Source organism: Lissotriton vulgaris, chromosome 2_1 (assembly GCF_964263255.1).
Source record: "Lissotriton vulgaris chromosome 2_1, aLisVul1.2, whole genome shotgun sequence".
In the NCBI taxonomy this organism is placed as follows: Eukaryota; Metazoa; Chordata; class Amphibia; order Caudata; family Salamandridae; genus Lissotriton; species Lissotriton vulgaris.
Genome location: NC_141687.1, coordinates 1872945991 through 1872959845, shown reverse-complemented (window position 1 = coordinate 1872959845; position 13855 = coordinate 1872945991).

Genomic DNA, 13855 nt, shown 5'->3' with positions numbered 1-13855 from the left:
CAATGGCAAATTGAGATAATGCATTGACTTACGCAATCTTAACAAAAACATTGTAATAGACCAATACCCCCTGCCGAAAATAAATGAAATCCTGTCATTGACAAAAGATATGAAGGTATTTCAACAATTGACTTGACCGCTGCATACCATCAGGTTCCGTTATACCCGGACAGCAGGTGCCTAACCACCTTCATATCACCATTCGGTTGTTATAGGTTTAAGCCAGTACCTTTTGGGTTGGCATCGGCAGCGGCACTATTTCAAAGACTCCTGCATGAGATTTTTAAAGAAACCAGAAACCTGCTCATCTTCCAAGATGACATCCTAGTAATGGGAAAAAATCAAACAGACCATGACCAAAAGCTAACACATGCACTCAAAAGTCTACAAAGGTGTGGTTTGACAGTAGAATACGCAAAGTGCAAGTTTGCGGAGAAGAAAGTGACATACCTGGGGCATAAAATAACACCAGAAGGCTTAAAACCGAAGAAAGAATTGGTTAAGGCCATTAAGATGCTCCAGTGCTACAAACAAGAGAGGAGTTGAAAGCCTTCTAAGGGCTAGTAGAATTCTATTCTAAATTCGTAAGAAATGTTTCTACAAAAACATTTGACAATCGACAATTACTTAAGTGTCAAAACAAATTTGAATGGGCAGCATGTTGCAAAAAGGCATTTGTGGCCCTGAAACGCGAAATTTGCAAAGCACCATCACTACAGGGTTTTGACCCAGGTCCGTCTCAGGAGTGTGGTCACAGCGGATGCTAGTGGAAAAGGTATTGGTGCTGTGCTGACACAAATTGAATCAGAAGGAAAGGAAGTGACTATTGCCTTTGTTTCACGTTCACTCACCCCTACTGAGGAAAAATACTCGGTGATTGAGCGTGAGGCATTGGCGTGCGTGTGGGGTTTGGAGCATTTCCGCCAATATATTTAGGGAAAAAGAGTAACTCTAAGATGTGATCAGAAACCACTCACAAAGGTTTTAACTATGAAAGGATTATATATCCAAGATTGGCACGTGTATCAATCAGGTTATTGGACTACAACTATGAAGTACAGTATTTACCAGGTGCTAGAAATGTGGTGGCGGACTTTCTCAGCCGTTTACCCCTACCGGGAAATGATGAGGAGGAATGTAAAGAAGATGAGTTCTGTGTGGCAAACATTAGTGAAGAATTTCCAAGCATTCATAGAGATGTTTGGCTAAAGGAATATGAACTGGATGGGGTGATACAAGAAGTGTACAAACATATCATTAATGGTTAAGACCATACTGGGAACTCAGGAATGACTTGTCTGTAGAAGAGGGACTCATTTTAAGACAAGGGAAGGTAATATCCCCGGAGACTCTAAAAAGCAGAATACTGGACATATGCCATGAGGGGCATATGGGCATCAACAAGACGAAACAAAGAATAAAAGGTTGTTACTGGTGGCCAGGTTGTGACTTGGAAAATGAGAGGAAAGTCAGGGACTGTGTCCAATGCAAAAACTCTGACAAATCTCAAGTTACACTGAAACCACCTTTGCATCCTTACCTTGCCTGGGGATGCCCTGGGAGAGAGTAGGCATAGATGTCATGGGCCCCTTACATTACCAAGGGGAACTGATTTATGTTGTGGTTTTGGTGGATCATTTGTCAAAATGGCTGGAGATCAAGGTACTCCACAAAGTTGAAGCCATTGACGTTGTCAGGTTCCTCGACAGTATTTTCACGAGAGAAGGGATACCCAAAACTATTGTCAGTGACAACGGCAGACAATTTACTTCAGTTATCTTCAAAAAGTTCACAGATAGAAACACTATTATTCACAAAACCACATCCATATACCATCCAGCAGAAAACGGAGCTGTGGAAAGATTTGATAGAGTATTGAAAGGCACCATACAACTAGCCAACAACAACGGGCTATGTTGGAAAATGGAAGTAAAGAAAATGGTTTGGGCATAGGGGAGAGCACAGGAATCAGTCCATTAGAAATGATGAGAGGCAGAACACCACTATCCAAAGACAATGTGGGTTGGTTTAAGACAAGTAGAAAGGCAGAATGGTCTGCAGAAGAGGTTAGAAAGAATGTACAAAAAGCACAAAACGCATGCAAAAAAGCGGTTTGACACAAAACACGGGTGCAAACCACTTACCATCAAAGTAGGAGATATGGTAAGGGTGAAAAGAAGCAGATTCATCGGTAAAGGACAGAACAGATTCACTCAGCCATTAGTTGTTGAAAAAATATTTTGCAATTCTGCCCTTCTCAGCGATGGAAAAGTGTGGCATGCATCCGTACTATCTACTTGTGAGAGGAGGGACCATAGAGGAAACGAAAGTGTAGGAGAGTTTGAAACAGACAAACCAGTCGAGAAGGAGGCACGCAAGTACAGGGACAGACAATTGAACTTTGATTGGCTGTTAGAAGAAGAGTTAGAGAAAGAGGGAGCAGAGAGTAGGAAACAAAGGTTCCACCAAACTGCGATTGACAATGCTCTTTCCAACCAGGATCAAATAGAGTCCATAGGTGAAAACAGAGATCTCAGCAGCAGCGAACCCACTGAGTATCCCAGTGCCGACAGCACCGGATCATCAGAGGAAGAACCGGAGTCTGAGTGTGGTCCCGTCACGGAGGGTAACACCACGAGTAGATGCTGGCGTACTGTGGTCATGCCAAGCAAGTTCAAAGACTTTATAAGTGAATAACCGTGGGAGCTGTGTTAACTCATCCACCTTTCTCCTTCTCCCCTAGGGAAGGAGATGTGTTAAGTTGTTCATGTTAATCTGTGCTGTAGCTTGCCCCTTGCAGGTTCCAGCCCTCCACGCGCGTCCTCTGCCATGACATCAGCTGGCATTCTTAAATGCCAGCTTATCATCTGCGTTTGACAGTTGATCTGATAGTTGGTATTTGAGTTGTGATGCTATGATGACCTGACCGGCTGCCCTGCCGCTCCTACCGGTGTGTTGTATCCAGAACTTAGTAAATGGAGTTGTGCAAACACATATTGCCCGGCGTCCTCTACTTAGCAGACCATTTCATTGATCAAATAGGTGTAATTTCTCATATTTATATGTTTCCCTCATATTCATTGCTTGATTTTGAGCGCGAGGAAGTGAAATGTCATATAACACATAGCAATCTGAAACCTTGGCAGCGGTGAATGTTCCGGAACACGAGCCATACCCTTTGCGTTCCTAAACAGCGTTAAAATGTGAAAACGAAGGCAAATTATTAGAAAGTGCATTCTAATAGGTTGTATAGAATCTTGTCTGAAGTTGCTCTTTGAGTAAACCCCGCTATTGCCTAATAAAAACAATGACCGGCATAGCTGCCAAGGTTTCAGATTGCTATGTGTGACATTTTCATAATGCCAGTGTAATTATGAGTGACATTTCAATGACTATAAGTGACACTTTCTCATGAGCAAAATCAAGAAATGAAGATGAGGGAAACAGATAACTATCAGAAATTACACCCATTTGAGCATTAAGAAACTCTAAGTAGATCTTAAAACTGCAGCAAATCACCAGAAATGGAAGGAAGTGCACTAAACAGAGATAGACTGCGTGACTGCAGTTCTCAGTGACAGAGATATTTTTCCCACGAAATAAAACCTAGCACTTAAGTCCATGGAAAAAGCTAAATATCAGAACTGATGCCCTTTAAAACAAAAATAAGCTTTGGAAAGACTTTCAAGCTGCTGCAAAACTACTGAATTGCAAAGTTACTAAGCTACTTGCCTGTCCCTAAGATTGGACCATTTCTGCCTTTTCCGTTTTCATATTGCTTTTCAAAAAATGTTTTTGTTTTTGGCTTTTATAAAAGGTCTTATAAACAATATGCTGCTTAGGCCGCTTGTGGAGAGCAGGACACCACGTGCGGATGACAACACTCTGAAAGATGAACACTGACTCCAGAACTCCCAGCACTTTTAGGAGACTTCTAGACGCCATAATGCATTAAAGAAAACAGCCTGTTGAAAATAAAATGTAAACGTTTATACAAAAACGCCGTCATGGAGATCAGATGCAGTCAGGGCATGTGCATAACGAGAGGGCAGGGCTTCGAATCAATATAAATGTGCTAGTGTCACTGCTAAACAATTTCAAAGCAGGCCGCCCTCTGCAACAGGTCTAACTTGCATTAACGTAATGAAATGTGAATGCAGATCCCGTACACTGCCTAGATAAACAGAGGGGCTCCTTCACATATTTGTTTTAAGTTATGGGCTATCACAGGGCAACTACACTGACACACACTGGCAGGCACTGACCACGTGATGTAATAGGAGCAGCAGCACTGTTGGCGCGCCAGTGATACTAAAATGTAAAGTACACGGACAAGAGAGATACCTCACTGAGGCACAACTTACTTTACGAGTGGATTTGAGTAACGTCAATTGTGCAGGCCGCACCTCGCTGCAACGACTCCCACCGCAGCAAGCACTGGCCCAGGCATGATTAAATTGCTAAGCTCAGCTTCACATGAGGGAGCAGGTGTACTGCTGGGGAACAACTCCAGAGGCTGCCACAGTCCGTGCGGAGTTCAGCTGTTCCGCCTGTCGGGACACTCGGATGTTTGACTCACTGAAATAACAACTCGGACGGTCATGGTGTCAGTACTGCACCGCTGCCACTGCCACTCCTAAGCCACTAGTTCATTTAAACTGCAGCCGCCACTCCCCACTTGCGCCACAGCGTACTTGAGGTGAGTGGATCGACAATTCTTGTTCCATTCAGTTGTACCTGATCTCATGCATTCTCAGCTACCATGAAGGGGGGCTTGGGGGAGGGAGCCAACCGACGGGAGGTCTCCTCCCCCGGGCGGTTTGGGAGGGCTGCGAGGGGTTATTTCCAGAAGTTGCCAGAATGTTCTAGTTTTTGGGCTGGTCTAGTAGGACCAGCCAGCCCAAGTATAAATTCCCCCTTTCCCGCTAATCGCCACCATTTTAGGTTTGGTGACCTGGTGGCTAGGTGCTTTAGCTTTTTTGTGAGAGAGTGTATTGGGTGTTTGTGCGACTCTTTTCATTCTTTGCCAATTGCGATTGTACTTAGAGCTTAGTAATGGAAGACGCTCGAGTTCTTGAGGCGATGCGCCTGTTGGCGGATGCCGGTCGTTTGGATTTGCTTGCAGGAGGTGGGCAGGCTAGGCCGCAACGCCAGGCCTCTGCCGGTGTGGTGGCTGCGGTGATGGCATGTTCGTCGACGAAGAGGAGACGGCCAAGTCAGGTAAGCGAGAGGGGCCGCTCCCGGTCTAGGAAGCCGGCCCCACAAAGGATGGTTCGGGGGGAGCCCGGTGATTCTGAGGCTCCGGAGGCTCACGGGGTGTTGAGTGTGGGGGGGGATGTGCCTTCCCAAGCCCCGGCTCTTCAGTTGGGAGTTGTTTCTGTAGCGGGGGAGTTTCCGGTTATGGCAGGGCGGGGGCAGGGGTCGAAGAAAGGGGGCAAGAGTGGCCGGGGAGGAAGCAAGAAACGCTCTGCTTCGGACCCGTTGTTTGAGCGGCGGGGGCAGTCTTCGGATGGTGCCTCTGTGCGCGGTGGGCGTAGGGGTTCGGTTCAATTTGTTTTACAGGACTCGGAGCGGGAACGGGTTGAGCACGGGCCCCAAGACGCCGTGTTAGTCGTTAATGAGACTCAGTTTGTCCCTGAGGCTGGTCAAAGGATGTTGTTAACCCCGTTAGGACGGATTCCTCACGATGTTCTTGCGGGGGAGGGGCATGATGGGAATGCAGGTGGGCCTTGGGCTGGTTTGTCTTCTGGTTTGCAGGTCGTTGCGCAAGAGGCTGATGCGGGGGTGGGCGAATTTGGGGGTAATGTGGGGAGCCCGTTATTGTTTTCGACGCCGGGCTCGTCGGCCGGTGAAGTAGTTTCTGTGGGAGGTGGCTCTAGAGGTGAGGGCGAATGGGCCCAAATGGGCGAGAGTGGTTCGTTTGGTGGTGCGATTTCTGGTTTGGAGCAGGTGGAGGGTTTTAGGGCGGAAAGTGGGGGTGTTCATCTTATGAGTGGTGGGTCTTTTCAATCGGGTTTACAGAATCGTCAGCCAGTTTTTGGTTTCGGTTCTGCGGCGTTTGATACTTCAGGAATGGGTCTGGGAAGGTTTCAGGCTCCTGGGGTTTTGAATGCGGCGGGGGTAAACTTTCAGGGCACTTTGTTGGGTCCGGATAGGGGTTTTGGCCAGGTGAGTGGCGGGCCTATACAAGGGCCCAGGAGTACAGCTCCTCACTTATCTGGGGCCTCTGTGGGTCCTTATTTTATGTGTGGTTCTCCTGGATGGGAACATTTTGGCGCAGCGGGCCTTGCGCAGCGTAGTTTTCAGAAGGAGTTAGCAGGCCAAGGGTCAGCCTCAAGAGCCTATAGGCATTCTTCTTCTTCGGCAATGGCCCCTGATAATTTGGATCACAGTGGAGACGAGGAAGTTGTAGGTGGTTCTCCGGTTCGGGAGGTACCTTTGAGGTCTGAAGCACGTGGCCGCTCTTTAGATGGCTGATGATTCTAACTGGAGGGGGAATGTGTCTGGTTGGTTTGTGGATGGTAGGAACCCTAGCACACCAGTCCAAACTTTTTCTTTGCAGGAAGAGGTTAGGCGCGGAGTTCCAGACTTGGCAGGGCGCGGTCCAGTCCCTTTTCGCCAAGGGGAAGTGAGGAGAGTGCCTAGCGCGGCCCTCTCTGTTCCACCGAGGGAGCCCGACGCGGCCAGCACACGAGGGTCTGCCGTGACCCCGCTGGCCCCAACGAGTAGCAGGTATAGGTGGCAGGCCTTGCCGGCGGCTATGGAGCAACAGAGTCAACGCGCAGGGAGGTACAGGCGCGTACAGTCTGCTCCCCCCCCCTGGAGTTTCAAAATCTTTTAAATGTACAGTTGTGGATACCGGGTTGGGTAAGACCCGTGGTGACTTGATGCATACCAGTGTGGATTCGGTGGTATTGGACTACGATGAAGAGAGCCCTGAGGAAGGTGAATTGCGGGATCTTGAGGGGGGGGTGCCCTCTCATGCTTCTCATAGTGTTTTACAGGCTCCAGTGGTCCAGAGGCAACTGCAAGGGAGAAGAGAGCACGGCCCATCGGGTAGGGCGCCTCGCAGACCGGATGCATTGTCCTCGGCGCCACGGGCGGAGCCATCGAGAGCTGTCTCTCTGTTGCCAGGTGAGCAAACGGCCCCACAGGCCAAACCTGTTATGGTGTCTGTGGGTACCGGTGGTGAAACTGATGTGGTCATTGGTGATGGCCGTCTGGTCAAAGGTCGTTATGTAAAAGACACTGCAGTGGGCACTGACGAAGTGATGTTTGTAACGGATAAAGGGGACAGTGGTATGGCTGGTGCTTCCAGCAAAGTTACAGATAAAGGGGACAGTGGTGTTATGGCTGGTGCTTCCAGCAAAATTACAGACAAAGTGGACAGTGGTGTTATGGCTGGTGCTTCCAGCAAAGTTACTGACAAAGTGGACAGTGGTGTTATGGCTGGTGCTTCCAGCAATGTTAAAGAGCCATTGGCCAGTAAGGAGTTGAAAATCAAAAAATTGCCATACATGGGGGTTACGAAACCTTTGGGTGCTCATCTAATGCTAAGTACCAAAGAAAGAATTTGGAACGGTGAGTATGTGGAGCTCCTTAAGCTTCTACACCGGGAAGTCCGGTCTAAGGAGGGCTCTAAAGAGGAGGAATTTGAGTTGGCTAAACGCCCTAAAGTGCCTTTGAATATCGAGAACTGGACAGCTGCGTTTTTGATTTATGCTAGTGTATATTGCGAAAAGTTCCCTGAGCGCAGCGTTTCCCTTTTTAAATACATGGACGTGATTCGTAAAGCTCAGATCACCGGGGGTGGTTTTGCATGGTCTCAATATGACGAGGAATTTAGGGCCAGGATGGCTTGGGACCCTGAGGCGAAATGGGGTGAGCTCGATATGGATTTATGGCAGCACACCATGGGGTCAGCAGCTGGGGGGAAGACCGTCTTTACGGCCAGTGGTTTACCGCTAGTTTACCGGCCCTTTCAGGGGAAGCCCACCCGGGGAGGGGTGGGGGCCACTACAACCATGTCATCGGGATCTGGTTTCTGTTGGGAATTTAATAGGGGCTCCTGCACAAGACAGTACTGTAAATTCAGGCATGAATGCTCAGGTTGCGGGAGGAAACACCCGTTATCCAAATGCTGGGACAACCAGCCATCGGGAAGCCAGCAAGGTAAACAGTCGGGTTCAGGAAATTCCAATACTTCCTCACAGTTTTCATGGGGTCGGGGATCCAGAGGTGCTAAGGGTTCTGGGGCCAAAGGCTCGTACACCAGTTAAATTGGACAGGTTGCGTTTTGCCTTACAAGGTTACGAGGATGAGTCTGCAAAACTACAATTATTAGAAGGTTTTCAGTTTGGTTTCCGACTGGGTTACTTAGGATCTCGAGAACGGAGGTGGTCTGCAAATTTAAAATCGGCGTCGGAACACGCCGCAGTTGTCCAAGACAAACTTACTAAAGAGGTTCAGGAGGGAAGGATGGCTGGCCCGTTCCAAGATTGGCCGTTACGTAATTTGATTGTTTCACCGGTTGGTGTTGTCCCGAAGAAGGAGTCGGGACAGTTTAGACTCATTCAACACTTATCGTGGCCTGAGGGGTCATCTGTTAATGATTTTATTGACCCGGAGGCGGTGTCGGTCTCCTACTCTTCGGTTGACGTGGCCATGTCACTTGTGACCGCGGGCGCAGCCGCTGAGATGGCCAAGTGTGACATCAAATCTGCTTTCAGGCTGTTGCCTGTCCACCCGGACGATTGGTGCCTTCTGGGTATACAATTCGCAGGTAATTGGTACGTGGACAAGGCTCTACCGATGGGCTGTTCAATATCATGTGCTCTGTTTGACTGTTTTAGCACTTTCCTGCAATGGTACTTTTCCCATCAGTCCGGTCATTCCCTGGTGACACATTACCTTGACGACTTTTTCTTTGTCGGATCCCCGGGCTCCGCGGAGTGCCAGACCGCTCTGGACACATTCCATGGGCTCATGGAGGATCTGGGAGTTCCTTTAGCTCCGGAAAAGACAGTGGGCCCTACTACGGTCCTTTCCTTCTTGGGTATTGAAATTGATTCTGTACTTATGTCGGCTCGCCTGCCCGAGGACAAAAGGGTCAACATGGTGCAACTGCTGGAGTCAATGTTGTCTAAGAGGAAAGTGTTGGTGAAAGAGATTCAAGTGCTTTTGGGTCATTTGAATTTTGCTTGCAGAGTTGTGAGAGCGGGCAGGACCTTTTGTAGAAGACTGGGCAGGGCTTAAGCAGGACATCACTTGCCCCACCATCGTGTGCGTTTGTCTGCTGGTGTTAAAGAGGACTTGAGAATGTGGAAGTTTTTCCTGAATTCTTTCAATGGTGTTCCCTTGGTCAGAGACGTTGATTTTCAGTGGGACGTACAGATGTTTTCTGATGCGGCTGGCAGTGATGGTTTTGGGCTCTACTGGAATGGTAAATGGTGTGCGGAACGTTGGCCGGATGAATGGTTGAATGGTGGTCGCAGCATCACTTTCTTGGAATTGTTCCCTCTATTGGTGGCCTTGACACTGTGGGGGGAGGAATTGGCACACAAGAGGGTGCTGTTTCGTGTGGATAACATGGCTGTTGTAGAAGTGGTGAACCGACAGTCTGCCAGAGACGAACAGGTGTTAAAACTTATGAGAGTTTTCGTTCTGGGTTGTTTGAAACACGACATTCATTTTCGTGCCTTACACATTCCTGGCGTGGACAATGACATTGCGGATGCTCTGTCTCGTTCACAGTGGGGGAGATTCCGTGGACTGGCGAGGGACGCAGACAGATCCCCAACTCCGATGCCGACTCATCTGTGGCGCGTAGGCGAGGTCGGGTCGTACAATTGGTGGTAGGTTCTTTGTCTGTGTCTACGCGTTCTGCTTATTCCTTGGCTTGGAGGGAATTCCTGGAATCTGGTGCTGTCAGAAGGGAGGATCTGTCTCGGCGGTCGGACGATGTGGTCAATTTTATACTGGACCTTATGGATAAGGGCCTCACCAAAGTAACTATCGCTGGGAAGCTAGCGGGTATTGCTTTTATGGGGAAGTTGTTGTGGGGTTACCCCCCGTCAGCGGGGGAGATTGGCAGGAGGATGCTTGAGGGCTGGGCCAGGGAGCAGGGGCATGTTGGTAGATCCAGGGCTCCCCTCTCTTGGCAAGTGCTTGCCAGATTAATCACAGTCCTGCCTATGGTATGTTCGGATGATTTTGAGGCATGTGTCTTCTCAATGCTTATGGCGTTTATGTTTTTTGGAGCCTTTAGGGTCTCGGAGTTGTTGGGGTCCAAACATAAGGGTGGTTTACATTGGAAGGACGTTTTTTGTTATGATGAGGGTGTTCATGTCTGGTTGTCCAGCTCAAAAACTGATCAGACGGGTAAGGGAAAAGGTGTGTGGTTACAGGCGCGTGCTCCAAGGCTCACTTGCCCTTTATTGCTGGCGCGGCGCTGGCGTTCATTATGTGGGGGTGGTGATGAGGCTCTTGTCTTCCAACATATTAATGGCACCCCTGTCACAACTTATCAGTTAAGGATGGTTTTACGCAAAGCCCTACAACACATTGGTCTCGATAGCAATCTATATGGGACCCATTCTTTCCGAATAGGTGCAGCCACTGAGGCCTTTCACAGAGGTTGGTCTGAGAGGGATATTATGCGGTTGGGGCGTTGGTCTTCTAATTGCTTCCAGCGTTATGTGAGGAGCTCGGCAGAGGAAGCGCAGGCGTCCTCCTCTTAGTCATGTTTTCTAATTGTCTTTTCTTTTTCAGGATCCGTTGCTGGACCTCGCTCCCCAGTGGTAACGGTCTGGATAGTGGGGCATTCCTTCGTAAAGTGGGCCAGAGTCCAGGCGGCACGAAGCTACTTTGGAGAACAACTTGGTTTTAATGATCGAATGTTTAACATTGTATGGAAGGGTAAAGGTGGGATGCTCTGGAGAGAGTTAATCCCTTGTTTGAACAATAACATGGTGGGCGGTTTATGCCCGGATATTTTGGTTATTCATTTGGGAGAAAATGATCTTTGTGCCACGAAAGGAGTTGTTTTATTGCGTGCTATGAAACGGGATTTAGGCCTCATCAAGGAGCTTTGGTCTGGGTGCCATGTTTTCTGGACTGAGTTGATACCGCGTAGGACATGGAGAGGGGCGGTGAACCCCAGGGCTGTTGATAGGGCCAGGAAGAAGGTGAATTCAGAGGTGTCTCGTTGCTGCAGGGGACTTGGTTTCAGCAGGATCTCGCACAGGGACATTAAATTTGAGTCAGTTGAGTTTTTTCGGGATGATGGAGTCCATTTGTCACGGGTGGGTATGGATCTTTATCTATTGGAGCTTCGTGAGGCGTTAGCACGGGCATTGGCTATGCAGCGTTGATCCCCCTATCTGTTCTGTTCGCTTCGCGTGTTGGGGGGCAGAAAGGGAGGCGTTGTGTGTTACCCCCCCCCCACACCTGCCTACCTTTCTGGGTGGCGGGGTTTTTGTGTATCGGTACGGTTTTAGGCAAATTGTTGGTTGAATTTTCGTTAGAGTATTTCTTTGACTGGGGCCGGGGTATGTTGGTCATGGTTTGACCGTTCAGTTTGTAAAGGGGGTATCTGCAGGAGTGCAGGGTCAGGCAGGGTCGATGATTACGGAAGACATGACCAAGGTTATTTCAGTTGTGGTTTGACGAATAAAGTTTTAATGATGACGTATGTTTTATCTATGACGAAATGTTTATTGATGACGTAATGTTTTATTGATGACGTAATGTATAATGATGTTATAATGATGTTATAAGGTTTATTGATGTATTGTGGGGAGGGCCCAAATATGTTAGGGGTGGGGGTTGGGGGCCCGAGTGGTTAGTTATTTATTTATTTAGCGAGGTTTAGTTTTGTAAGGCGTTTTGCCAAGGTTGGTATTTGTAATGTGCACCTGTTTCCTAATAAAGCGGCCTTTTACACACACAAAGAATTTTTGGTCTACTTTTCTCTCACCCCTCGCTCTCCCTCCCAAGGGGGGATTGGGGGAGGGAGCCGACCGACGGGAGGTCTCCTCCCCCGGGCGGTTTGGGAGGGCTGCGAGGGGTTATTTCCAGAAGTTGCCAGAATGTTCTAGTTTTTGGGCTGGTCTAGTAGGACCAGCCAGCCCAAGTATAAATTCCCCCTTTCCCGCTAATCGCCACCATTTTAGGTTTGGTGACCTGGTGGCTAGGTGCTTTAGCTTTTTTGTCCCACCCTCCCTCCCATTTTTTACATGGTCTTTCTTTCCCCTCGCTCCCTCGTTTTTCGCCCCTTTTTGGGGTCTTCTGTTCATTTTTCTTTTTCGAAAGGCTGTTTTTCTGGGTTTCAGGTGTGCAGGGGTTTTTTCTTGTATTTGTATTTGTCGCTAGGAGCAGGTGCTGTGCGGGGTTTTTGTGTATCGGTACGGTTTTAGGCAAATTGTTGGTTGAATTTTCGTTAGAGTATTTCTTTGACTGGGGCCGGGGTATGTTGGTCATGGTTTGACCGTTCAGTTTGTAAAGGGGGTATCTGCAGGAGTGCAGGGTCAGGCAGGGTCGATGATTACGGAAGACATGACCAAGGTTATTTCAGTTGTGGTTTGACGAATAAAGTTTTAATGATGACGTATGTTTTATCTATGACGAAATGTTTATTGATGACGTAATGTTTTATTGATGACGTAATGTATAATGATGTTATAATGATGTTATAAGGTTTATTGATGTATTGTGGGGAGGGCCCAAATATGTTAGGGGTGGGGGTTGGGAGCCCGAGTGGTTATTTATTTATTTATTTAGCGAGGTTTAGTTTTGTAAGGCGTTTTGCCAAGGTTGGTATTTGTAATGTGCACCTGTTTCCTAATAAAGCGGCCTTTTACACACACAAACAATTTTTGGTCTACTTTTCTCTCACCCCTCGCTCTCCCTCCCAAAGTACGGGAATTACACCTGTAAGTTTTAATACATCGTTAAGTATTCACCAGCAGGGCGGCAGCCATAATATTCTGCCCCACAGCGCAGGCGGCCCGGCCGTGCTGCATCACCCTTGCTGGGCAGCCGAGCCCCATGATTACTGCGCCACCCGCTAACCGTTGAGGCCTCTGACACCTACAATAATTTCATTCCAAAATGTAACTTGGCGCGCACCCTGTCTGCAGGACGTGACGTCGCGTCATCACATGGCGCCACGGCCAAGTTGCTATACATAAATCAACTGCAGGCAGTGGGCAGGCTCCGCACGGATCTCCAGGCAGCAGGGCAGATCAAAAGTAATATTGTAGCACTTACAGCAGTGCACGTCGACTCTTTAACTGTTACATACTGAGCCTGCTGCCAAGTGAAGCCTGCTTCGCCCAGGGTGCAGGGCACACAGGTGTGAGAGGCGCCGGCGCCTGATACGTGATACTTGGCACTGTACTCTGAGTGTAGACCCGGCCCTAAGAAATTAGTGCCAGTGCTGAGCACCGGAAAGCACCGGCCCAAATTAAGCACTGGAGGGAGTGGGGCAACACAGTGGACAACATGGGGATGGGTGGATATCAAGGGGCAACACAGAAGACAATGGGAGGGTGGAAATAAAGGGACAACACAGCAGACAACTGGAGGGAGGGTGGTACCAATGGGCACCACAGTGGGCAATGGGAAGAAAAGTAGTGGGGAAAGCAACAGTAGAAATCGTGCCGTAGCTGGCTAAAAACACAAAGAAGTGCAAGCAAACAATGACAAAATGGATGGAAAAAAGGGAGAGTATGGGAAAGCAGTTGGAACAAGCAGGGCAAGACAGAGTTTGAAAGCAACAACATGGACAGGACCAGGAGGAAGATGGCTTAGAAACAAATGCACCCTTAGTGTGTTCTGCAAATAGAAGAAAGAA